The sequence below is a fragment of the Pseudorasbora parva genome, chromosome 2, assembly GCF_024679245.1.
Source record: "Pseudorasbora parva isolate DD20220531a chromosome 2, ASM2467924v1, whole genome shotgun sequence".
Taxonomy (NCBI): domain Eukaryota; kingdom Metazoa; phylum Chordata; class Actinopteri; order Cypriniformes; family Gobionidae; genus Pseudorasbora; species Pseudorasbora parva.
Genome location: NC_090173.1, coordinates 44,397,431 through 44,422,685, shown reverse-complemented (window position 1 = coordinate 44,422,685; position 25,255 = coordinate 44,397,431). Strand labels below are relative to the sequence as shown.

Below are 25,255 nucleotides of genomic sequence, written 5' to 3'. Positions count from 1 at the left end.
ACGCTCATTTAACCAAGTCAATCTGTAAAACAGTAATGATTTGTATTTGTACAACACTGATAAATATAATCTTTCGCACATATTAAAATTAATATCCATATTTTATACTGTGCATTCATAATGTTGTAATGCCTAAAGTCAGCATTTAGATGTATGTTCATTTTTAGCATCTGCAATATGCATAACATAATTATCAGCTGGGATTGGCCTAGAATGTAATCAGCCTACTAATGTATATATATATATATACTGTACATACATACATATTATATATATGTACAGTAACAAAAAATGAGAGGTATACATTTGCAGACCTCCCTTTCATTTTTTTGAACTATCAAGTAGCTCCAAGAAGCAACCAGAAGCGATCTCTGATGCAATCAGTCTGAAAGATGATGACGAGGATGCAGAGAGCAGAATTTGCATGTGGCTTAACTCAAATCTAGCGCATATCAGTTTAATGAAGGAACGGTAGCGCTAGGTTAATGGCGACGCAAACCCATTAACACAGAGCTGCTCTGAGCTGCCACGATGACAAAAGGTCTCAGAGTCTGTGTCACTGTGTATGTGTGTGTATTTATAATTTTGTCACGACAATGTATCTCCAAGCGTCAACAGAGCAGCTGAGAAAAGTATAGTTGTCCCTGTCGGATGACACCTGTATACACACACCCCTATACCTGCACCCATTTGACTGACAGCAAGAGGCCAGCACTGCTAGCAATTAAAAACTTTAATTAATCAGAGCTATTTAAAGATGCCCATTTATCCCCCTCGGCAGGCGCACAGACATGAACGAAAGATAAACGGCAAAGCTCTCCCCCCATCTTCCCATTTTTCTTCCCTTTCATCTTCCCTCTCTCTCTCTCATGCATCCATTCAGGGAACTAAATCAGGTCTGCATGACCAGAGTGACACACTAACATCAGTGGGAGATTTCCACGGCATTATAAAGTAACTATAATAATCTTTAACAGCTCATCTGGGTCACTGTAAGTGCTTGTTAAGGGAAGCATACATGTTACTATTGTTCATGCTTATGGTAAGCGGTGTGAACAAAATTCACAAACCTAACAGTTTGTTCTACAGACATGAAAACATTAAATGTCGGGTGTTATATTATTTTTCCAAGTGCTCCAATGCAGTGGTTCCCAACCAACCAGGGTGTCGTGTTGAAATCCTTCAACAGGTCTCGTACACCTTTTCCAAGGTCAAATTCAAACACTTTCAAGGTCCATTTTAAAGCTTTTTCCAGTACCTTACACCACCGAAAATTACATACCAATACATACTCAAAATGATTATTTCGTGTTTTTAATCACATTAAAACAGATAATGCTATAAACAGCCAAGATTGTGTTTCATAATGGCAGAAGGATCCAATTTTTTGCTTGACTGAAAAAAATAAGATTTTTTAGTGTGAAAACTGTGAATATAATTTATTCTCAGCGTTCCATCAGCTATGACATTTAAATCTCGCATTTCTGTGTATGAGCCCATAAAGCAGCCTAGTGAAATACATATCCATATTTTCATGTGATTTGACCAACACAGTCTCACCCCTACTCGTCAAATGTTGCCGAACGGTCAAGGGACCCTGACGTCAGCTGTTGACGCACAGGGTACCCCTAAATCGCCATTTTTCGACGTACTGGGTAATCCACTGATTTCAATGAGAAACCTAGGACGTCATAAACAGACGTGTTGGGCATGTGAATGTTATCGTTATGATGGAATATATTGGGTTATAATTTTTACATTATGACATGTTGGAGTGTGATTCTCAATTTAATCAGCCAGCACAATTGTATTTACATTTATTTACGCTATGATACACGTTTGAAACAGCAGTCAAACCCCACCCCGCCCTAAACCTACCCATTTGCGTATTATATGATATAAAACACAGACTGTAACAGACAACAGGCACACTTTATTGAAAAAGTCCAACTATTCCGAGGCCAAACGATTGAATTGTGTGAAGAAAAGACCCAAAAGCAATCACCGTCTCTATCCGCGCCGCGCGCCGCGCACCGCGCGCGCCCCGGCGTCACACTGAAGACGCCACAGGTAGACCCCTCGGCGTCACGCGATGGACGAACTGGGAACCCAATTGCTTTCAGTGGGAAACCTTTGGCGTCAACATTAGACGGCAATTCTATCGGTATGAAATCGCGCTGAAGAAGTCTCATTCAGAACACATCGCGATGTTTGGCATCAGATCACGTGTGCCACATGTTGGTGAGTAGTCATACATATTATGTCCTAATATTTGATATAAAGTATTTTCTGCTTGTCGTTATCGATCATGTTCAGTCACTGCATTGTATCTGTCATCATCTCCACTGAGGCTTTGCATTTCTTTGCTTTCTAAATAAACACACCTTGCTAATAGGGTGATTAAACACTGTCACGTGACGTGCTATAGACCTTTAAACATTTGTTAATATTTAATAATAATTACTAGTGTAGTTCCAACGTGGCATTTGTAGTAGAAGCACAATAAAAAAATAAAATAAAAAAACACTTGCCATGCGTTTACCACAGTATTGGTAGTTTTAATGTGATATTTGTTGTAAATAAACAGTAACCACAACAATTGATATTTTTAATGTGATATTTGTTGTAAATAAACAGTAGCCACAACAATTACCATGCTTTAAATGCATTTTAATGTAAAATCCAAATATTGTTATTTAAATAGTATACTTTATAATGCTATATATTATATATTATGACTTTTTTCTCTCTTTCTTTTTTTTTTTACCTGAAAAGACCAAAAGGGCCTCTCGGACTCAGTCAACCCATTCTTGTTTGTGGAGAAGTAACGGAGAAAACCAAAAGCTGCAACAGCAAATATTTGTAATGGTATGTATGTGTTGGTTTGAACCCTTTATCAAACATTTTATTTAGCATTTGTTGTTACTTATTCTTACAAATCCCATATCTCAATCAGTAAGAACATATTCCCGAAGTCTTAATAATTCACAAGATTTAACAAGTTGTCAAATTCGTATGATTCTCGTACATATAGCTCTGAAAAAAATGAAGAGACCACTTAACATGGATTTCTAAATGTTAAGTGGTCTCTTAATTTTTTTTCCAGAGCTGTATTTGTATATGAAGAGTTCAGATGCAAAAGCCTCAAAAAGCCACTTTGGTCACATGACATCAGATATTCAATTATTTTTTCTTAATCAGATCACTTGCACTGTTTATAACGTCCCGTTTGCATGTAAATAATTTATGTGATCACAAAATCAAGTGAGTTATCTACATTTTCAAACAAATTCTTATGATATAGCTTGCTATTACATACTTTTAACTGTCTTAATTTATATGTTTTAAAAACAATAGTATTTGCACAGAGTAAATGATACTTTCTTGTTTTACAGAAGAGAAGAAAGACCAGACCTTATATCGAAGCAAGCTAAGAAAATAAGTCCTTTGTTTAGGGTGAGGAAGGAAGATGGACATCTTGTGCCCGAAGAAGACAGAAAAGTGCGCAAGTCCATTGGTATGTCTTGTATTGAAGCAATGCTGTAATATGTAGTACAAAATTTGATGTTGATCTCTCAAAGGACTATTCATTTCAACAGTGATCATTCTTTCTACTCTGATAAAATACGTACCATTATTCATGTCTAAATATTTTAATAACTCCTAAAATAAGCAAATGAGGTTCTGTATCTTGGATTTATTTAAAATGGTAAATATTTGTTTTCCCTTTTTGATACAATTATTATTACACTTTTGGCCTTCAGTTCTTAAAAACTGCACCGTCTGTTTGTCTTAGATAAAAGTAGACAAGTGTGGGAAAAAGCATTTAGTTGTTATAAACTCCATGTATTTCTCCATTGTTTTGTAGACCATGGATGGTTCTGGGTAGCTTTAGAAGATAATGAGTTGGGACATATTAGGAATCAAATAGTAAATGTTCTTTGAAATATCTGGTTAGTTCTTTCTAAAAGATCTACTGTTTAAAAGGTTGCTGTTGATATGGGTAAATTATTTTTTGTTCAGTACTTGGCTAATATTATGGGCTGAAATATTATACATAATGCTTCAATGTGTATATTATTTTATGTACTGACTGCTGCTTTGTAAATTTAAATCAGGAATTGGCATTTCTGCCCATTTTGAGGTGGAGAGTTTACTGAAGAACATAGGTTAACCTGACTGTACATTAAACTTAATATGAATTGTGTTTGTTGTTTTACTTTTAGACCAGGACTGGAGAACGCCGGATTATACGACTTCTTCCTCTGGTTGAGAAAAGGCTACACAACATCAGTGATCACATCATCTGTACATTGATTATACTGTAGGGTACAAGTGGGCGAACTGTTTAGAAGAAGAAGAACAGGAACATGATAGAGGGAAGAGACAGAAACCAGTCTAGTTGTAATAATGAATCATTATTTTCCAACACTATATCAAATCTGTTTTCTGTATCATAGTTGACTGGATGGGATTATGTGGCACTCATTTGTGTGGCTTCAGCAGCTGTGAATGGATTAATATGATGTTAATGTGTTTTTTAAAACCCATTTTTATTTATCTTGAATCTAATTTGACTTTATTCTACTTTATCTTTTAACTGTATACTGTATCCTCCAATAAAGTGTTGAGTGATAAAGTAAGGTGAGTATTGTGTATGGTGTTTGGTACAGTAAATACACATTCAACAAGTTTATTTAGGTTATCTAATTAATTACCAAGAATATTTTTACTTGAGAAGTAAACATTTTTTATCTGGTTATATTATATTTGGTACAATGCTCCAAAAAGTTGTATATACTTGCATGCTGTGACAAGTATGTCAGTTTTCAGTGAAATAAAGGGAAGGATTACAAACACTTCAAGCTTAACTGAAGATGATCCATGTTGATCATTCTGGTACATCTACTACTGCAATAAAAATTAAAGCATGCACATTTTCGATGCCAGGTACGTGAAGAGGGTGTAGATGAAATTGTGACAATGTCTCTTGTTATTTTACTTAATGGTGCATGGTCCTATATTTAATAGTAATAATGAAGTGTAAATAATATAAATAGTTTTTGTTTACTCTGGAAAGTGGATAATGGCAAGTTGTTGCAGGTTCATCCATTATATTTATTAGTGTTTATCCATAAAAGAAAATAAAACTTAATAATTATTATTTTACAACATTTCTTTCAAATATTTCTGTATTTCATCAGATGGTCTTACAATATCAAAACCTATACACAAGCATGACGTTAGAATAGAAAAGACAAAATACTCTGATATTTAAATGTGACTCAAAGTTTGTTGTCCGTGATGAGGAGAATAGATCTGTGTATGTTGTACTGCCCTTACACCTCCAGGGACCCAGAAGTGGCCCCTTGAAGAGCAAAAAAAAAGCATATTTCAAATGGCTTTAACTCAAAGTCTGGTTAGCGTATCACAGAGAAAATTGGCAGGACAACTGCATATGCAATGTTTACTAAATAATGTTGGCCACAGTTTTCAGACATATATGGAAAGCTGCCATAAAGGTTTTTTTAAAAGTGCTCACAGTAAAATATACAATTTCAGCTTGGCCCTCATATATGTCATATAGGTTTACACAATGAACATATTTTAATATCCAGTTGTCCATTAAATATGTAATTTACTTAACATTTATTGTTTCATTATGAAACCTTTTAAACTACATTACCCATATATCTGTCATTGTATCAATGCAATGGGAAACATGGCGCTGTAGTTCATAGAAGTGTGCAGAAATGCTTAGGGTTAGGGTTGGGTTCTCAGTAAAGGAGTCATTTCTCACAACATAGCGACACTTTATAGTTAGCTTAACGTATTACTGACGTAATAACACCAAAACATACTTTGTAACATGAAACGCCGTTTTATATGAGTTAAAACAGATAGTCCAATCACAGCGCGTTCTGCGATAAAGTCACAGCCAATGACAACCCAGCTGAACACAGGCGTCACACTTACTTGTCCATTTATGGTAAATTATATCACATCTCATCCGGTTCAACTGAAGGGGTAGATTCCTTAAAGAATTAATATTTAGGCTAAATATTATATTTATTATAATAAATATTAAACATTATTTATTCTAAATATAGGCTAAATATTTATTTATTCTAATTAAATAATAAAACTCACATTTTAAAATGAAAGTCTTCTTTGTGTGGTTAAACGGATGCATAATAAATATATTTGAAAGAGAATCCTTTTTCTATGCAATGGTCTACAAGCATAAACTTCTTTAAGCCATCCTTTACAATCTGAACTCTTGGAATTAAAACAAATATAACAAAAGCACAATGAATGCACACAATTTTGTAAGCATATTCCAAGATTTAATGTCAAACAGTTTAAATACAAATGTAGTGCCCATATATATATATGCAAAAAAATAACATTTTACATTCTAAACTTTAATACTATATATTTGCAATTATTATTCACTTTTATTGTAACTAAATTAAATGCCAATTAAAATAGTTGATGATTATTGTAAATGTTAACCATTTTCAGTAAGAAAATACTTCTATAAAGTACATTCATGTTACAGTTACATTAACAAGGTAGTGATATAATGATAGTGAAATAATGATAGAGGTAGTTATGGTGGACATGTACTTTAGTGACCATTGTAATAAAAGTTTTAATGAATAATTATTGATTTCAAAAGGTATTAACTCTCACTATCTTCATTTGTTCAAACAAACAACAAATGCAGAAATATACATTGGACTATAGCATCATGAAGTCAATGCATGACTAGAACTAGTGGATGGCAATAGATATGTCCTTCACTAAAACTCCTGATGATAAAGGCATAGGCAGACATCAAGAACAGTTTATGAATATTGGTTCTGCATATATCAAAGAGATCATAAGACTCCACAGACTCCACGTGAAGACTTTGAGACACTGTGACAGAGCAAAGGGTGCACTTCACTGGACATGTCCTATGCATGCCCAAACAACAACACCCAAAAACACTTATGAAGTGGACACCACCAGGAGGACGCACGAGACAGGGAAAACCAAGGAAGATATGAGACAGATGTTTCACGAAGACCTCAATGCCGGTGTTCCATGAGAAGATGTGAAAACGTGGCCACAGATCGAATATGTTGGAGGACACATGTTGCCCAATGCGCCCAGGACAGGCAATAATAACCAACTGCAGAACCGCAGAACCCATATACGTCACTCACAACGCTCTGAGGACAACAGCGCCATGCCACAGTCTCATGCCGGAAGTGGGCGGAGTTCACGAAAACTAAACAATCGGCACGGCGGAAGAAGAGAACACGGTAAACAGCTGTTTTGTGTTGTGGTTTAATCTATCAAGTTTATTTGTGTTGTGTATTTGATCCATCGTTGTTGTATTAACACTTTATACAGAACGTGGCTCTATTTTTTTCTAATGTGCTCTGCTTTACGATGTCTATCGCGTCTGTTGATATGGTCTTGGTTTAAGTAACATAATTGTTTGTGATTTTATTTTGTTGTTGGCGCCGTATTTTTTATTTGCTTTTATCTGATACTGACCAGTGTTTTATGTGTTTTTCCCACTAATTTATTGAGGCATTACGATTTGGAGAGGATCAGCTTTACTTCATGTACATCAATGCAAGACATTCTGCAACAGTTTCTACTGCCCAGTGTTTTAAACTGACCAGATGGCACAGTACACCTTCAAATTCACTTCAAAAAGCAGCTGTCCATGGAGGTATGAAGGTTTTGAGTTATTTGTTTATACACAGTAGCAAGAAATAGTATTTATTTGTTGTCCCTTTTGAATTAGTTGGTTATAAAGTTTCAAGTGTATATATATATATAGTGCTTAAGCTAACAAAATGCAAACACTATTTCATGTGTTTGAATGTGTCCCATTAAAATTAAATTAAGTACACAACCAAGCATTATATATATCTGTTTGATTTTGTTGCAGTAAATTGACAATCAGAATGTCACACAGGATAATGGAAGCTGATCAAAAACAAGGTTAGTTTTAAAAAGCTCTAATAAAGACATAAGCTACTTATACAGATAGTGTGTTGTTATATGTCAGATTTTCCAGGAATGTTCTTCTATTCTATAATGTTCAATTGTTTTAGACTGTTCCACAACAGTTGGATGGCTCTATTGACAGTAGGATCTTCATGTCAATGGTAAGAAAAAGAAGGAAAAGGTAATTTTTTTTTTAAATACAAGCTTCCCTTCATTAGGATAAAAAACATGAGGGCTTTTCACACTTGAAATAGTAAACTCCGGATATACAGAATCTTGGGTTATCTTGCTTCATGTTTCACACTGATCATCATTTACCTGAGATGAACAATTAATCCTGGGTATTCATACACTGCCGTTCCACACTGTACTTTAATAAACCATGGCATAACATATGTGCATTATCAGGGTCACTGACAGACACTGCACTGCACACAATATGTTTTCATAAATGCTCAAGCTTTGCATGTCCTTGTATTACAAGTTTTTCCTGAATGGACATTTCAGACTATACAATAATTTAAATGGTCTCTTCTTCGCTGCAATTGCGTTTTCTGTTTGCATTTGATGTTTTTCCTCTTCAATGCTGACTTTATTATTTATATAGAGTGCACAGTGTTTCAGTGACTGTCCAAAGCACGTAAATATAAAAGTGTGAAATGTTACTTTACCCGAGGTTAAAAGTGTGTTTAGAATGACGATAAGCTCAGTGTGAGAAGCCCTATGAAGGGCTTGCCTTTGTTTCTGTATACATTTTGAACTGAAAATGGTTAATTCATTTGATTGTGACAGGGTATCATTTATGTCAGAAATTTAGACATGAGAAACTGAATTTCACAACTTTATTATACATGCTACATCCTGACTTCAACACACGATATTGTTAAAACACTTCCAACATTTCATCCTATTTGTTTGTACCCTTGTCTCATGAAGGAGCCACGGATCACAGAAGACTCTGGAACAACCAACTGTTTTCAACAGTTTAGTGGAAGAGCCCTGATTTCTGAAATGTGAAAGTGGAAGACTAGGAAAAAGCCCTTCAACTTTCACAGGCTGAATGGTTGACCGACAACTGGCCAAAGAGACAGTTGTCAATGTTTATAGAGGTCACTTTTATTTTAGATTTAATTTGTCATGTACCTGCTGTGCAATAACTTTCAACTTAGTTCAATTTATTCCCCTTGGTCTGATTGTGTATTTTTTTTAAAGCAAACCCAAGCTAGTATATGACGCCTTTGCTACTTAAGGGGATTTTTAAGGAACATTTTATAAAATTAAACAATTTCTGTGTGTTTTGGGGTTTGATTAATCTGAATCATGCATAACAGTGTAGAATTGTGTAATATATATTATCTACTATGAATAAAAGGTTTATTCTGAGATGCTTGAGTAAAAAACAAATATATTGTGTCATAAAAATAAATGTTCAAATGCTCAATCTTTGTTTTCATTTTTTGTGTGTTAAGATTTGTGTTCAGTTTATCTAATATAATATTTAAGACATAATATAAATAAAAAATAATAGCAACTTTTTACTTTAAAAACGTTACAATGTTTTTTTTATAAATACATTTTTTAACGTAAATTATTTTATTTTGTATTAATATCCAGTATTGTTTATTTTAAAACATATTTATATGATTTAACTATGAGTGAGTATATCTCTCTAGCCTATCTATCATCTCTCTATCTATCTTCAATTAGAACTTATTAATTAAATACTTGACATTATTAACATCGTTTAAACTTTGGGCTTGAAACGCTCCAAATAGAGCAATGTATGCGAAGATAAATCAGCTCCGCCCACTTCCGGCATGAGACTGTGGCGTGGCGCTGTTGTCGCCCTCAGACTGTTGTGAGTGACGTATATGGGTTCTGCGGTTCTGCAGTTAGACCTGTCTCAGGACAGGACATGATGATGATGTTGTCAGTTTATACATAACTGTAAGATTTATTTCTGTAAAAAACGATGCATAATTAAATGTTAAATACATTTATGTAATAAGTTCACAGATATGTGTGCATTCCCATTATTAAAAGTATATAATAGCAAGCTATATCATATGAATTTGTTTGAAAATGTAGATAACGCACTTGATTTTGTGATCACATACATTATTTACATGCAAACGGGACGTTAATAATAATAAAAAATAATTGAATATCTGATGTCATGTGACCGAAGTGGCTTTTTGAGGCTTAGCATCTGAACTCTTCATATACAAATACAGCTCTGGATATACTATACTATTTAAATAACAATATTTGGTTTTTACATTAAAATGCATTTAAAGCATGGTAATTGTTGTGGTTACTGTTTATTTACAACAAATATCACATTAAAACTACCAATACTGTGGTAAACGCATGGCAAGTGTTTTTTTATTTTATTTTTTTATTGTGCTTCTACTACAAATGCCACGTTGGAACTACACTAGTAATTATTATTAAATATTAACAAATGTTTAAAGGTCTATAGCACGTCACGTGACAGTGTTTAATCACCCTATTAGCAAGGTGTGTTTATTTAGAAAGCAAAGAAATGCAAAGCCTCAGTGGAGATGATGACAGATACAATGCAGTGACTGAACATGATCGATAACGACAAGCAGAAAATACTTTATATCAAATATTAGGACATAATATGTATGACTACTCACCAACATGTGGCACACGTGATCTGATGCCAAACATCGCGATGTGTTCTGAATGAGACTTCTTCAGCGCGATTTCATACCGATAGAATTGCCGTCTAATGTTGACGCCAAAGGTTTCCCACTGAAAGCAATTGGGTTCCCAGTTCGTCCATCGCGTGACGCCGAGGGGTCTACCTGTGGCGTCTTCAGTGTGACGCCGGGGCGCGCGCGGTGCGCGGCGCGCGGCGCGGATAGAGACGGTGATTGCTTTTGGGTCTTTTCTTCACACAATTCAATCGTTTGGCCTCGGAATAGTTGGACTTTTTCAATAAAGTGTGCCTGTTGTCTGTTACAGTCTGTGTTTTATATCATATAATACGCAAATGGGTAGGTTTAGGGCGGGGTGGGGTTTGACTGCTGTTTCAAACGTGTATCATAGCGTAAATAAATGTAAATACAATTGTGCTGGCTGATTAAATTGAGAATCACACTCCAACATGTCATAATGTAAAAATTATAACCCAATATATTCCATCATAACGATAACATTCACATGCCCAACACGTCTGTTTATGACGTCCTAGGTTTCTCATTGAAATCAGTGGATTACCCAGTACGTCGAAAAATGGCGATTTAGGGGTACCCTGTGCGTCAACAGCTGACGTCAGGGTCCCTTGACCGTTCGGCAACATTTGACGAGTAGGGGTGAGACTGTGTTGATTTGACAGATTATTTTATGAAATATCAAAAAATCTAAAAGGTGTGCATCATACCTGATACCTAGATGAACACCTTAAAGTTAGTTTTATCTCTTCATTTTTCTCTCTTCAGTTTAATCTCTTCAAGTCATTCTCTTCAAATTGAAGTCAGAACATAGTCCCACATGAAATAGACCGGCTGATCGTGAGCACAGCAGGTTTTGTTTTAGGCTCTCCAAATTTATTTCTCCATTTAATGAACCAAATTCAGTCAGATGGGTATTTGTTGTGAAAGAAATACAGTTAAAATTTCAAGCATTTTATCCAATATGCATGCACTTTCAAACCTTGAAAACACAGCATCAAAGTTCAAGCATTTTCAAGGATTTCAAGCATCCGTATGAACCCTGCTTCAAACTATTTTAAATTGCTCAATAGCGTAGAGCATACCAGCAATCTCTAATAATAACAAAGAACACACATAAATGGATAGTAAAAAATGCAAATAATAAAGGTTGGTCTGAATTTCGCCGCAGGATTGTGCATAATTTTAATTCCTGTGCTAATATTGAAAGCATGCACATAAAGCCGCCTCTTGTACAGTTTGTGAGTGCCGAACACGCTTAAATGGTCAAATACACAGAAAAATACTGTCACAATGTTGTTTATTCACTAAACAGTTCAGATTCAAAAAGAAAACACGTATGTGACAGAATTACAGTGCCACATACTGGTCTGGCATGGTCAGTTTCAGTAGTTTCGTGTGTGCGCAGATATTTCTTGAGAAGAGGGGAAGACAGATTGGATAGGGAAAGCTCTGGCTTCATGTGGATGTGGCCTTATTTTACCTTTGATTACTTGATTACCGTTTCTATAGTATTTCTTACTTGAATAGGCCTAGTAATCATTTTGACATGTCTGATCTTTTGTGCTTTTAGTTCTGCCCTCTGTGACCTAGTTTTCCCTGTTGTTGATTAGTTTCTACCTGTGTTCATAATTATCTTGTTTTTCTCTGTTCTTTAAGGCCTTTGTTTTCACCCAGTCACCTCAATCAGCTTCCTAGTTTAGAAGTCAGGGCACTGATCAGGGAGTCGGCCATTTTAAAGGCGGAATCCAAGCGCAGAATCCTTCCAGGGCACTGAAATGTTCGATGTTCATTATGCTCCCTGGACACAGTTCTGAAGCACAGAACTCAAATCACGTGAGCCAACTCGCTAAACATAATTACCGATAACCACACGCGATATGTTTTTAAAATCAAAAAAGATTATTTTATTATATTTCTGTGTAAACAGACTCCGTTAGACAGGTAATGGACACAATCAAGCTAACAGTTATAATTTGTTTATGGCTGAAATGTTGCACGTATATGTAACAAGCAAAGTATTTGCCATATTGTACAATTCCGGCCAACTTTACAAGTAATGTCAGAAAGATATCAGCTTTGCTGTTGTTCATAATCAGGGTATCCGCGGGGTCTTGAAAAGTCTTAAAAGGTGATAAATCAATTTTGGGAAAATTAAGACCCTCATAAAGTATTAAAAAGTCTTATCACGGCGTTATAAAGTCTTACATTTTGAAAGTATTTTGTTCAAGCTTTGTCAAAAGAGTTTGACTCCAAAAAGTATTTATGAATATATTTCTTCTCATCCCCATAAGTATTAAAAAACAACGGGGTGCTCAGTTGACATTAAACAATGCTCTTGATTGAATAGCTTTTGTAAGTTTAATCAGGATTAATCTTTCATTTAAACAGTTAAATATGCAGTTATTTTACATTTGATTACTTTATTCAATTTCTGTACCTTTCTGCAGGCCAGCAGGCCTGTACATTATTATTTAATGTACACATGAGTGAGGTTGAGTTAAACATTCTAGTTTGAATTTTATTTTTCGGTTTTCGGCTTTGGTTTCTTTTTTTTTTTGTTTCAGCCAAGAATTTTGATTTCGGTGCATCCTGTTTGGACAATGTTCTGCTCGGTATGTTGTCAACACGCTTCAAAGATGCCAAAACGAATAGTTTCATTCTTGGGACTAAAAACCATAAAACTGGAAGCCATAAAAGACCACAAATCATCGTGAAAATGTCAGTATTTCATTGGGACTTGAGATTAAATAAACTGCTTAAGTATTGTAGATCTTGTAGCATTAATTTGTTAAAAACAAAAAAGTGGCTGGTAAAAATATTGAGTGGTAGACTTTGAAAAAAGTTAATTTCCATCCCTGGCGAGCGCTGTCTACAGGTGACGTCATGTATTTTGCGAAATGCGCAGTTAGGGGATGTGTCGCCCTCCAAACGCTGCAAAACAGATATGCAATATAAACAATACAACATTGGCCTACGATAGAGATTTTAAGTCTACATTCGACTACAACTGTTAGTTAAAGGTTTGTTGCCAATTAGAACTTGAAGTGTGATGAGGTCTTAAAATATTTTGAGAAGGTCTTTAAAAAGTCTTTAAAAGGTATTGAAATTAACTTCAGGATTCCTGCATATACCCTGATAATGACGTTGTACAAGGACGTTGTCACGTCGCCGGATATAGAGTCATCAGTGTCCCAATGTGTAGTGTAGTGAGCCAGCGTCTGTTACTGTCCAGTGCCCAAACTCTGTAAACGATATACCGATTCACGAGCGCTTGGTTGCTTTTCTCCTGAATCTCCTGTGTTTGTGATTAAAAGCCATTGAATTTTTCTTCTTTGTCATTGTGTGCTCCTTGACCACAGCCAAACGGTTACACTCTTAGACCTATCTGAAACACTATAAAGGGTTAATTCACCCACAAATTCATCATTAATTCCTCACCCTCATGTCGTCTCAAACTCTAAGACCTTGTTAATCTTCAGAACACAAATTAAGATATTTTTTATAAAATCAGAGAACTGTCTGACCCCTCCATAGACACCAATGTAATTAACACTTTCAAGGTCCTGAAAGGTAGGAAAGACATCATTAAAACAGTCCAAGTCAGTCGTTTAAAAATAATGACTTAACAATTTCATCTAGTTTGTGTCAGTCTCCTCCGCTGTTGACGCAAGAGTGCAGCGCTTTCAAGTTACAGCAACCGATGATTCATGAAATTAAGGATGAACCACTGGAGTCACACATATTTTAACAATGTCTTTACTACATTTCTGGCCTTTGAAAGTGTTAATTAAATAGCTGTCTATGGAGGGGTCAGAGAGCTACTAAATCTATCTATTAAAAGTATCTACATGACAGGCCTACGCCAGTTCTTCCCGCAGGCTATCATAAATGGTATTTGAATATTGATTCTTTACGAAGTATTTTATTGAAGTTAGAAATTCCAGTATCGTGACAACACTCATGTAGGGCACCACAAATTATCGAACATTTTCAAAGGGTGCAGTGGCTGAAAAAAGATTGGGAAACACTGCTTCAACATACAGCATGTTTTTTGCCTGGTCGATGATAAAACAGGTGAAGGAATTCTAAAGACTTTGAAGAAGAGAACCGCTATATTGAGACCAGAATTTCAAAGAAACTGCTGGTTGGCTCTTTTTCATCTAACAGGGAGTACTATAGCAAGCAGAACTTACATTTAATAAGCAACATTTAAAAATCTAGTTACTGCCAGTTTAATAACAGTGATCCACCTTTGTCATCTAGAGCAGATTTTTAGCAGGCCTCATGCACTTAATCTTTTGGAATTGACGTTTTGTCTCAAAGCAATGGTTTTGATTGAGAGGTCTCTTCAGATCGAGATTTGATTGATAATGTCTTGATGAGAGTCTCTTCAGCTTACATGAGAACACTCTGGGGTCAAAACACAATGTGTGGGTGGTTCATCACTTACTGACTGTCATGACTCTCAAATGGGACGCAAAGTGACTGATGTACTCAAAGGCCTGTGTGTGGCATGGCTCACAGAGTCATCTTTTATCTCTGCTCCCTTTTAAACAGGGATTTCATGATGAAACTAGTATTTAATCTTTAATCAGCATCGTTAGGCTGCAGATTAATTGCTTGTTTTGTTGCAACAGTTGATGATGAAAAGGAGGGTTATATGCCACAAACATGAAAACACTGGCACTGAAGAGACAGATGCATTAATAACATTGTGAAAGGTTAGACATTAACCTTAACACAAAAACTGTGATTTTACCTTTTCCATTAATTATATTTTACATGCAAGCTTTTTGTGATTCATTAAAAGCCTCAATGATACTTTCAAACTGAAAGGGGGATTCTGAAATCCACTGCTGCTTCAATATACCTATATATTCTAATTAATAAGCAAAAACTTAACCAATATTGATCCTCCTTTATTATGATGATTTTTTATTATTCTTTCCAGTTATGATTTTGCTTAAGAACCACCGATTGCTTCTCGTTTTCTAAAGTGTGGTGACTGGGGGGTCTGGCCTAGAGATGTGTGATGTGTCCCTAAACACTTGATAGCGATGTTGTGTGTTTGGATTTTGGAGGTATCACACACCCCTAACATGTCAGGAGTGCAGAAACAGTGTTTGCTCATTAGCCCAGCTTCCAGATATGAAATATGGATTTGTCTTTCATTTTATATATGTTTTATTCATTTTATATTTCTGAACACTGAAACACTTAAGAGTCTAGATGAATATTGCCTGTGATGTACTATTGTCTGTACCACTCACTGAGAGAAACCACAAGCTATCAGTATGTTTTGGGGAACATTCTAGTTAGAATAGGAGCTCGATAAACTCCAAATTTGCAGAGACAGATGAGTGTTGGGTGGACTTGTTGTTGGTGCCTGCTCCAGACCTGGAAGGTCACTACAGGCCTATGGACACGTGCATCCGATTACCTGATCATGTGTGGAAATTTACCAAGAATGGTCATTTTCTTTGAGCCAAACAGAATCGTTCACCTTGCAGTAATGACGTAGATAGACCTTGAAAACAGCATAGCTGTTGGGAAAAGTGTGTGTACAATAGGCGGGGCGACGAGACAGTGAGAGAGGGAGCGTGGCCTACAAACTCCTTGAGAGACTTGAAGCTGGCTTCTGTTAATGAAACTGCAAACTATTCTTCAGTACATTTTTAGGAAACACTTTAGAATAAGGGCCATTATTAATAGATAACTATGCAGGAAGTAATGCAGCACTAAAAAGTAGCATACATTAACACTTCAGCTACTACTATTAACTAATATAGAAACAAGCTGAACTAATCAGTAAGTAACATCGAATTCAGGACAAATATAGTTCCTTATTAGGTAATTAATATTTACTGAATGAGACTGGCATCACTAAATAACTAATAGGTAACAAGCAAAAATGATAAAGAATTACTTATTAGTTACTAATCACAACATTAACATGTCTGAGACAACTTCTAGTGATCTGGACCATTATTTTAAAGTGGAAAACATTGTTAGATAGTAGTTCTTAAAATTATCCTTTGTTACTCTGAATAAAAACATAAAATGCATCCCTAATTACTCAAGTACCCAATCTTCAAGGACTACTGGTGATCTGGACCATTATGTTAAAATGAAAAAACATATTTTCCAATTTAAAATAATTGTCCAGATCACTAGTAGCTCATGCAGAATGACTAGGTAACACTTAAGCGATGCATTTTATGACTTTATTCAGGAAAAGAATATGATTAATTACATCTCAGACTCACAATAATGTTGTGATAATTGGTCAGGTAGTTAATAGTTATTAATGAGACTAATCTCAGTCATTAATTATTGATTACTTAATAAGGAACTATCTCCTAAATGTGATGTTATACTGATTAGTTCAGCTTGTTTCTATATTAGTTAATAGTAGTAGCTGAAGTGTTAATGTAGTGCTACTTATTAGTCCTGCATTACTTCCTGCATAGTTATCTATTAATGACCGTCCATTTTTCTAAAGTGTTACCAATTTTTCTTTAATAATTGCACTAATGACTCTTAGTCTTCATATTTCACAACTGGTATTGGATCATAAACTGTTAACCCCTAACAAAACCAACTAAAATGCAAGCTCAAATTCACAATTTCCTGATTTAAATAGGACACAGACAGACAGACAGACAGTCAAACATGTACAATAGTTGTTTTGTTTGCAATACTGAAGAATAATGTTTGTATAGTGCTTTTCATAAGTGCCTTATACTCTAGTTTGGAGACTAATGTTGTGTGAAAAGAACATTCAAGTGCTCTCTCAAATGTTCAGATGGGCAATTCCATCCTGAAAATATCCCGTCGCTGCGGTATGAACACAAAGCGGAAATTGGCCCTTTGATAAGCTGTAAACAAACCACTCAAGCATATATACAGTTATCTTATGACAATAGAAGCAGAAGTGCAGCCATGAGAGTGACATCAAATAACATCAAACATTCACACATAAAGAGCATACATGGAGACACACACACACACACACACACACACACACACACACACACACACACCTGTGAGACACAAATGCTGACAAGGAAATGGACAAAAAGATTGAAAGTGCCAACACAATTCATCATTCTCCCTTGGGGACGGTCTCCGTCATGCTCATATTTCTGCTCTTTAGTATATGCCATGTTAAATCAATATTTTGACTGCTCATGTGCCATGTTTTATTGAAGTTAAAATCATTAGTCGTTTATAGATTATACACCAGAGTAAAACATGAAACCCCCAGACAAGACGTATCAAAATTATACAGCAAAAACATCATTAATCATTCCATTAACTCAATGTAGGTATTGCTTCCAAACAGATTTGGCTGTTATTCAATCTAAGTGCAAGTAATTCCTGCGGCACATTCAATAAACACAAACCACAGGGGCCGTATATATAGTTTACAGCACAAATATCGTTGTTGTAAAATGTAAAAGTATAATCAAAACTGTGGCATGTTACTCATCCTGACATCATTTTCTTAAGGAATTTTGTTTTGTTCTCTAGTAATATGCATGTATTAATTGATTAATTCACTCCTGATTAGGTTAATAGTTCTAACCCCATTGTGCAAGTCTTACTCAGGGTTTTTGGATTTATTTCTGAATGTAGTGTGCATGAAGTGCCTTGACGAATGATAAGAAAATGAAATCAGATGTTGTGTGTCTATTTGCTGAGTACAGAATAATCTAGAATGGTGGAGCTAATGTTTTATGTATTTCCTTTTATAAAGTGCTGGTCTTGCTCTCACCTGGAAAGAGTGATGGTTCCAGCGGTGGGGCGGCTTATCTTTGTGAAGAGTCTGTTCCCTGGGAAGCCCTCCTTAACCAGGGACCTATCAGTTTCAGCCAGGTTAGCGCAGTGTTATGGTAAAACTGACCTTTAATGTGTTTTCGAGAGCAATGTCAAAGCATACAAATGAGGTAGTAGCCTACACCGCCTGAGGAGCAAACAAAAGAGACACAATAAAAGCATAGTACAACACCATAAAACACAAAGAAATTCAAATATCATGTCAAGCTGTGAAAATGGATGCTTTAAGAGAATTGCAACTGAAAACCACTGCATATATGAAATCACAAACCTTGAAAGTGAAGGGCCATCAAGTCCTTTCAAGGAAAGTGTGTTCATTTGGCGGCCATATTTCAGGCATCCAAGTCATCAATTTTAATGGAGGAATCCTTAAATCTCACAATTAAATACCATTTTAAATCAGCTAAAAATTCTGTCATTAACTGTCCCACCAACCTGATCTCACAGATTTCCGTGAAATCAACACGGACCCTTAACGCAAAAATCCGTGGTAGTTTCACGGAATCGCTGAAAATTCTGCGATGGGTTCACGGAAGTGATGCCTATGTAAGTCAATGACAGGCAGCATCCGTGGTCCACACACGGATTCCCTGTTCCAACACCTTATATTCGTCAGTTTAATTTAGTCAGCATAATTTCCATAAAACCTAGCCATTTGTGTATTATAAAAAACAGGATATAACAGGCAGATACACAGATACTGCAGGCACAATTTATTCAGAAACTACAAATATTCCAAGTGTTCCGAGGCCAAACGATTGATTTGTGTGAAGAAAATCCCCAAAAAACGAGTCCATCCGCCGAATATTAATACAATAAAATAATTAAATGTGGGAATCCGTGTGTGGACCACGGATGCTGCCTGTCATTGACTTACATAGGCATCACTTCCATGAACCCATCACGGAATTTTCGGCGATTCCGTGAAACTACCACAGATTTTTGAGTTAAGGGTTAAAGATTTCAAGGAATTCTGTGAGACCAGGTTGGTCCCACGCATGTCAATTATCATGCTCAATAGCATCAAAAAGCTTCTTTTTTTTCATCTGAGTGCAGTTTTCGTGATTTTTGACCCATATGTGAACACTCCAAATGATATCGGACCCCTTTAAAGCAAACCGAGCTGAGACAATCTCAGGAAGTGGTCAGCGTATGGTTGGCTAAAAACATGCAATCTGAACACAAACCGCTCTGGGCTTACTTGATTTTTCTGTTTGCGAATTTCAATGTTTGGTCATCAGATGCCTCCGTAGAAATCAGCTGTTCACCATGGCTGATTCTTCTGACAAAGAGTTACTGGTGTCGGATGCAGCAGAGAAGAGGAGATCCAGGACTTCCAAACAAAATGGGCTTTATTTATATCAGCCATCAATGTTTTATATATTAAAGCTACACTGTGTGATATTTCCCCCCATCTAGAGGTGAAAAGGTATATGACCATCCAGGAATAATAGTTTCTGTTCCTCTCAATTCTGATTTCGCTTTAACTCCTACGGTGGCCAATTTAGTCCAAGATTAACATGGCAATCCCCCTCTTCACATTCGACACGGTGCCATCGAGTGTTAAAACGTGAAAGGCGAAGCTTGAATTTACAGGTATGTCCCTCTTTGGCTACTTTCAAGATGGAGGGGCAACACGACCGGCATTCAAACCCCTCACCCGTATGTATTTTCAATGGACTATTATAAACTTACGAGAATACTTTATTACTCGAAAGAAGTAAATATACATTAATGAGGACATATATTTTTGAAAGAACTAAGTGTTTTTAGCTAAGAATAAACTAAAAAAGTTACACAGTGTAGCTTTAAAGTAACTTAAGACCAGAAAAGGAAGAAATGAACATGAGGGAACTAAATACACACACTGAAGACTGACTAAACGAGGAGGAAAGGTAATACAAATGACAAACGAACGTAACACAGCTGGAAGGAACTAAACTAACGTTTAGTTGTGGCGGGAAAGTGGCGGGAAACAGAACAAAGGAACATGTGACAACTCAAACCAGAAAGTGTAGGGGCAAAAACACAACAGAAACAGACCAAACATGTAACATTACACTTCTTTATTGCATATTCAACCGCTTCCGCACTGAGACGCGGCTGCGCACCATGCCAGTTTAAAATGGAGTTATGAGCGCACAAACCTACTGGAGCACATGCACAGAAGCCAGCTGTCACAGTGTATGTAGGCTACTAAAAAGAATCTTTAGTCTTATTGCATTTATTTTCACATAAACAGGTGGTTTTATATATATATATATATATATATATATATATATATATATATATATATATATATATATATATATATATATATATATATATATATATATATATATATATATGTATATACATACAGGGGGTATAGAAAGTGTTCAGACCTGCTTACATTTTTTACTCTGCTATATTTCAGCCATTTGCTAAAATTATTTAAGTTAATTTTTTCTCATTAATGTACACACAGCACCCACATTGACAGAAAAACACAGAATTGTTGACATTTTTGCAGATTTATTAAAAAAGATGAAACTGAAATATCACGTGGTCCTTTTCAGACCCTTTATCAGTATTCAGACCCTTTGCTGTGACACTCATATATTTAACTCAGCTGCTGTCCATTTATTCTGATCATCCTTGAGATGGTTCTACACCTTCATTTGAGTCCAGTTGTGTTAGATTATACTGATTGGACTTGAAGGAAAGCCACACACCTGTCTATTTAAGACCTTACAGCTCACAGTGTATGTCAGAGCAAATGAGAATCATGAGGTCAAAGGAACTGCCTGAAGAGCTCAGAGACATAATTGTGGCAAAGCACAGATCTGGCCATGGTTACAAAAACATTTCTGCTGCACTTAAGTTTCCTAAGAGCACAGTGGACTCCATAATTCTTAAATGGAAGACGTTTGGGATGACCAGAACCCTTCCTAGAGCTGGCCGCCTGGGCAAACTGAGCTATTCGGGGAGAAGAGCCTTGGTTAGAGAGGTAAAGAATGACCCAAAGATCACTGTGGCTGAGCTCCAGAGATGCAGTCGGGAGATGGGAGAAAGTTGTAGAAAGTCAACCATCACTGCAGCCCTCCTAAGCACACAGCTAAAATGGCTTCACAACTCCATTACTATTCTTGAATGGCCCAGCTAGAGCCCTGACTTAAACCCAATTGAGCATCTCTGGAGAGACCTGAAAACGGCTGTCCACCAACATTTACCATCCAACCTGACAGAACTGGAGAGGATCTGCAAGGAGGAATGGCAGAGCATCCCCAAGTCCAGGTGTGAAAAACTGGTTGCCTCTTTTCCAAAAAGACTCATGGATGTATTAGATCAAAAGGGTGCTTCTACTAAATACTGAGCAAAGGGTCTGACTACTTAGGACCATCTGATATTTCCGTTTTTGTTTTTTAATAAATCTGCAAAAATGTCAAAAATTCCGTGTTTTCTGTCAATATGGGGTGCTGTGTGTACATTAATGAGAAAAAAAAATAGCTTAAATGATTTTAGCAAATGCCTTCAATATAACAAGGTGAAAAATGAAGGGGGTCTGAATAAATTCCATACCGACTGTACATCTTTGTGTAAACATTGAACTAAAAAACTTTGAACTATAAAAAACACAGAACTGGACTAGATCAAAAAAGCAACCATCTGAACACACAGGGGTCTGAGACCACATTCCTACTAAAGTGGACCAAAAAAAGGATCTGAGTCCTATTTCAGGTATGGGGACAATGTGAACGTAAAGAGAACTGGGTCCTTTTTCACTTGGTTCACCTCTTGGTCCACTTAAAGGAGTCTGAGTTGTTGTTTTTTAAAGAGGACTCAAGTGTGAAAACACCCTTACTTTTCCAGGCAACCCGTAACCCGTGTTTTTCTTATAACCGTGAAAATGTACTGGAACAGCAGTTAAACCCGTGACTTCTGGTCATTCAAGTCCTCCTAGGATGTTCATATTTACGAGGTGAGAAGTCATCTTGTGCGTTTAATGGTGCGTTCAAGCCCTTCTGGGATGTTCCTAACGAAGTAAGAAGTCGTGTTTCCGACATCATATGCATTCAAGTCTATGTGGTTGGAGCAAGATGGTGCCTTCTTTTAGTGAATTTCACGAAAATACAGCAAGGTTTCTTAACTCTGGTGTTCTGGCATCAAGTGAGTTTTAATCCTTTACGTTTTTAATTAAGCTATGAATCAAATGTAAACTGTATTATACATTAGGCTAATTTTTATATTATAATGCTAGCTTACTTTGTTGTAAATGACAACGCCTGACAGTGTCACTGCTTCAGACGTTGCATCCTGTAGATTCCGCCATGTTCCTCACTGACACGCCCCAACGCGTACAGATCGAGGCTTAATGTATGCACCTGTTAGGGTTTTAAGTGTACTGAGACAAGAGTACAAGAGACAAGCTGTTGTACCAGTAAGTTACAATGTTTACAGTTTTTTTTTTCAGAGAGTGTAGGCTTTGGTGTCATCTATCCAGCAAACAACTACAGTCCCTGACAAAAGTCTTGTCGCTTATCTATTTTCTAGAAATACCTGATATTAACCTGACTTTTAATTAATCAATTGGTGTTAGAAATAGCTCATATGAAAAGCTAAAACCCTCCCAAATGATGTTTAATGCACTGAAATAAATTATGTTCACAGAAAAAATATTTATCATTTAATCAAGACGGAAAGGTCCAATTTTGGCAAGACAAAAGTTTTGTCGCCTATACAGAAATTGAACAAATTTACAGCAAATACAAAAATATGTCAGCAAATTAAGTTGTGGTGCTGTGAGATCCAAATTTAATATCTTGTATGACTTCCATGAGCTTGAAGGACTGCATCCATGCGGTTTGGCAAGGACTCATACAATTTATTGATGAAGCCTTCAGGAATAGCTAAGAAAGCAGTCTTGCATGCCTCCCAGAGTTCATCAATATTCTTTGGTTTCGTCTTCCATGCGTCCTCTTTCATCCTACCCCACATTTGGTCAATGATGTTCATGTCTGGTGACTTGGCTGGCCAATCCTGGAGCATCTTGATCTTCTCCGCCTTGAGGAACTTTGATGTGGAGATGGAAGTATGCGATGGAGCACCGTCCTGCTGCAGAAATTGGCCTCTTTTATGGTTGGGAATATAAGAGGTAGCTAAGATTTCTTGGTATTTTAGAGTGACTATTGATGTTGTCTTCCACCCTGCAGATCTCTCACACACCCCCATACTGGATGTAACCCCAGACCATGATTTTTCCGCCACCAAACTTCACTGTTTTCTGGGTGAATCTCGGATCCATTCTGGCTCCAGTAGGTCTCCTGCAATATTTGCGGCGACTGTGGTGTAATTCAACAGAAGATTCATCTGAAAAATCCACCTTCTGCCACTTTTCCAGCGTCCATCCTTTTAGCAGGCTGTGGGCCTTGGCAAATGCCACACGGTTTTTCAATTGTCTTTTGTTTAGTGCTGGCTTCTGGGCACTGATTCGACCATAGAGGCCATTTCGAGACAGAATCCGACAAACTGTTCTGGTTGACACAGGGACTTCAGATGACCAGGTCTCGTGGAGCTCTGCTGCAGTGGAAAATGGGCTGGCCTTGGATTTTCGAGCCAACAAACGGTCCTCTCGAGCAGTTGTCTTGCGGGGTCTGCCTGACCTGGGCTTATCAAAAATGTCTCCAGTCTCTTCAAATCTTTTTTTTATCCTCTGTTCTTGACGCTGAGACACATTGAAGGTGTCTGCCACATCAGCAGTGGATCTGGTCTTCAGCCTCTTGATAATCAAATCTTTAGTCTCAGGGTGAATCTTAGGCATGTTTGCAGAGGTCTAGTTGCAGTTGATGTGAAGGTGTAGCGTACTGGGGTTCTTTTTATACACACTTGAGACCTAATTGATCCATTATTAGTCACAGGTGAAGCCCATATGACAAGGTGACAACACTTATGTCTTTACAAAAATTGACTCAATGGGCTTTACCAAGCTGTGAATATTAGAATACTTTTTGAAAGTTTAGTTTTTCACTGAAACATTATCACAAAAGCTGGTGGGATTAAAATGAGCCATTTCTTGTAAAAAAATCTTGATTAGAAATATATTTCAGCGGCACTTTAGGTCAATTTGTACACAAGCGACAAGACTTTTGTCAGGGACTGTTTTTTTAAACATGTTTCTCAAACACTCTGAGCCCTGCCTCAAAATCACGCCATTGGTTTGACCCAATCTTACTGTTTTTTCATAAATTAGGTTAAACCAGACATGGCGCCACAACGCAAGAACCCCCTAAGAAGTAAGAACCGCCATTAAACTTTATAACTCGATAAACAAAAAGTACCATGCCTAAAACAGAAAACTTTTAAACAATATAACCTCTGTACTTCGGGCTTCCACGCGCACACACACATCAAGGTATCTCCCGCATGATTGACAGGGAAAGTAGCCTATGCGGCCTTAACATTAAATTACACAGACATAATACCAGCAAATACTTCATTAAGGTGATAATAACCAGATGATTTTGCTGAAATGCATAAATCATGGAACAGGTTTTGCTGTATATTCATTGTTTATGTGGCTAGAGTGTTGTGCAGTAAGATCTAGTTGTTGAAACAGAACTGACCAATCAGCATCAAGAACTATCCGTATATCTTTTTGTTTTTATATAATGCCATTTTGTATAAGGTACATTTTTTTTAAATATAAAATTAACACAATC

At 36.5% G+C, this 25,255-nt stretch overlaps 2 long non-coding RNA genes across 3 annotated transcripts; both read left to right on the top strand.

The window, feature by feature from the left end:
* Positions 1–2,106: 2,106 nt before the first annotated feature.
* LOC137054374 (uncharacterized) lies at positions 2,107–4,555 on the top strand. Its single transcript, XR_010899968.1, has 4 exons — positions 2,107–2,241; positions 2,776–2,868; positions 3,396–3,517; positions 4,227–4,555. It is a non-coding gene; the product is annotated as an uncharacterized lncRNA (long non-coding RNA).
* A 2,617-nt stretch (positions 4,556–7,172) lies between these two features.
* On the top strand, positions 7,173–9,454 carry LOC137044993 (uncharacterized). Of its 2 annotated transcripts, XR_010898671.1 has the most exons (5): positions 7,173–7,313; positions 7,588–7,732; positions 7,955–8,007; positions 8,121–8,174; positions 8,950–9,454. It is a non-coding gene; the product is annotated as an uncharacterized lncRNA (long non-coding RNA). The 2 variants fall into 2 exon arrangements; XR_010898670.1 differs by having other exon boundaries at positions 7,173–7,732.
* The last annotated feature ends 15,801 nt before the right edge of the window (positions 9,455–25,255 follow it).